Source organism: Hevea brasiliensis, chromosome 1 (genome assembly GCF_030052815.1).
Source record: "Hevea brasiliensis isolate MT/VB/25A 57/8 chromosome 1, ASM3005281v1, whole genome shotgun sequence".
Taxonomy (NCBI): Eukaryota; Viridiplantae; Streptophyta; class Magnoliopsida; order Malpighiales; family Euphorbiaceae; genus Hevea; species Hevea brasiliensis.
Window position 1 is genome coordinate 13,937,924 of NC_079493.1, and position 3,083 is coordinate 13,941,006.

The 3,083-nt window shown below is 27.9% G+C and overlaps 1 long non-coding RNA gene across 1 annotated transcript; it reads right to left on the reverse strand.

Annotated features, from left to right (window-relative positions):
- Positions 1–1,198: 1,198 nt before the first annotated feature.
- Positions 1,199–2,076, reverse strand: LOC110651348 (uncharacterized). The gene is made up of 2 exons (XR_002494166.2): positions 2,010–2,076; positions 1,199–1,822 (listed from the first exon to the last, which is right to left on the reverse strand). It is a non-coding gene; the product is annotated as an uncharacterized LOC110651348 (long non-coding RNA).
- Between the last annotated feature and the right edge of the window lie 1,007 nt (positions 2,077–3,083).

The following is a 3,083-nucleotide window of genomic DNA, read 5'->3' on the forward strand; positions in this document are numbered from 1 at the left end:
GAGGGAGGGATTGTAGTAATGGAGGAAAGAGATTGGATCGCTGATTGGATTTTTTAGGACTAATCTATTAATGAGGATTTAGAGGGTTTATGGGAGGTGGCAGTGGTGGTTGTGGCGGTGGTGGTGGTGGCTTTGGAGGCAAAGCTATCTAGAGACATTAGATTGTTCAGAGAGGTATCAAGAATCTCAAGAAGAAAGAGGCCATGACAAGAAAATTTAACTAGATAAGGAGAGAATTGGGAGGAAAAATAGGATTGGCTGTTTTGCTTACCCATTATTCTTCTGGCTTCGACAGCAAATTTGAATTGCAAGAATTTGTGAAAGTATCCCATAAAAAATTGACAATTTTGAAATTAAATAAATAATAATAATAATAATAAAAAGATATAATTCTATCATTTTTTTATTATAAAAATATATATTTAAAAATAAATAAAATAAAAGATTTGAATTTGAAATTTTTTATTTTTTAAAAACTTTTTAAAAGTAAAAACTAATTAAATTATCCTTAACCAAAAAAATAATAAAAATCATTAGAATTAGTGTAGTGATTTTGAATCTTTATTTTTTTTTAATTTTCAATGTAGAAATCTCATAAATTTGATTTCCCCCCTTGCAAAATATGAACAAGTTATCTCAGATAATATCAACATCTCACATTCGTAATTATTCTTTTTTTTCTTTTTTTTTTTGATAAAATAATTATTTCAATCTTATATCTTTAAAAACAAGCAAGAGTATTAATTCATAATGGCCAAAGGTTCAAATTAGTCCTTGAAGTATAAGTAAAAATATAATTAAATTTTTAGAAAAAGTTTGAGTGCAATTGACCTCTTCAGTATTTTTAAATAGATCTAATAAATCCAAAATTAACATGGTTTATCTTCTGTAGAACTATTTAAAAGAAGTTTAGATGCCAAATGTAACAAGCATATTTCATAGAGGAAATTCAATGTTCAAGAGTTTGTGCATGTTAATAGCCAGAGGAAACTTAACATGATTTGTCCAAATGAACTCAAGAAATGCATTATATTTGATTTATTCAAAATCTAGTATCTTATAAAGCTTCCAATACGATCAGATGTCATAGATACATTTGGAAACAAGTGGACACAAGTAAACCATGGGAAAAGGTTACAAAATCTTAGAAAAAAATAAGCCAAAAATATTTAAATGTGGAACCAATTAGTAACACCAGTTGAAATTAAGAGCATTATTTGAAACATATTTACCTAGCAAACAAGCTCAATCCCTTAATCACCACTTCATAAAGCATAATTCTATTTTGCATTTCGTCAAACACCTTGTGTGCAAACTTAATCCCTCCTTTGCCATAGATATCTTGAGTGCTACTATTATCCATTTAGCTGGCTTTCTCATTTTTTATCGTCTTGCTCAGCTGATGCTTTTATTCCTCTTCTAACCAATTCCCACCTCGAAACAACACACCCAAAAAGAAAAGAGAAAGGAAAATAAGAAGATGAAAGAATAATTACCTTCTGTAGGTTATATGTCAAAGCATCAATTAAATCATTAGAACCTGAATTGCAAGCAGCCAATTGTATAAATGTGATACCGCAAGTTTCAATAAGACTAGATGGGGAAATTTATTTTTTTTTCTTTAGCGAAAACATCATTGCTATTAATGGAATAATGGATAAGCAAGTCCACCATTTTCCTACATCTCCTTTTGGTAGCTTGGCTCTCAAACTAAATCTCAGACAAGATCGCCGTTGACTTATGAATAGCCTTCTCACGTCCAAATTTCTTTCTATCATCATGTCAAAAATTGTTTTGGCCAACATACAAGAGTCTCTTTCAACTGAGAAAATGAGCCAAAACTTGAATAGGTGAAATAAATAATTTAGAAACCAAACATAGAAGACATTTTTCTCAACTAGAATACCCATCCAAGTTCATATAAAAAGTGAAGAAGTTCCTCCTCAGATGAAGTTAAGAAATGGAAAATCTCATACATAATTTATGAATCAAGAATAACGAACTCAAACCTCTTCGGCAAGCATATCATTGTCTAAGGAAGAAGTCGTAGCTCTTAGACAAGCTATTGCCCACCCAAGTGACAATGGTTCAACAATCATTAACGACTATTTGAGTCATGTGCTTACGTGATTCAAAAATTGGTTGTAATCGCCTATTTTTAATAGCATAAGGGTTTAGAAGTCTCATTTAAAAACTATGAGGGCCTAATTGTGCCCAAACTTCCATAAAAGTTCAATTGTATTTTTGGGTATATTTTAGGGACTTATTTATACCATTGCCCCTAGATAGCTAACTTTTGAAAAGCTTGCACGTGCATTAAATTACTTATAATTTACAATTATTTTTATTTATAAATAAATTTTAATTACATAAAAAATCTAACATTTTATAACTTTACCTTTCAATTTTAGCAATTTAAACTAAATTCGTGAAATTTATTACAATTTTATCTAATTGTTCACATTAGTCAAATTCATATTAAAATGTAATATTTTATTCACTAAAATAAATTTGCAATTTTTTTTTCTATTTTCTTTATCTATTTAACTTTCGTTGCATGATTGATTATATATGAAAATTCAAAAGACATTGAAATTAATTTTTACGTGTTATCATAAATCGATTAGGGATTAACAAAAAATACATTAAAAAATATTACAGATCAATCTACTAAAAGAATTTGTCTAAATCTGACGAAGTTATTTATTGATCAAAAGCTTTATGTAACAAAAGTTGAGCGTTATTAACGATTAGACAATCTGAGACTTGAAATGGTAAAAAAATATTGTAAAATCTAATGAGAAGGACTGAATAATCAGTGTAGTTTGCAAATTTGAAAAGGAGTGACTTGTTAGAAACGAGGAGGGTTAAGTTTCTGTGGCTTAAAATTTTTCTAAAATATAATTATTAAATATTTTTTTAACATTTATATGTTGCGTGTTTTAATTTAAATTTAATACATATTATTTAACATCAAATAATTTGATTAAACATATATCAATAATAATATTTATACATTTTTCCTTTTTTAAAAATTTCAAAATTTTCAGCTATAACGTTAAACATTATGACTAATATTTGAT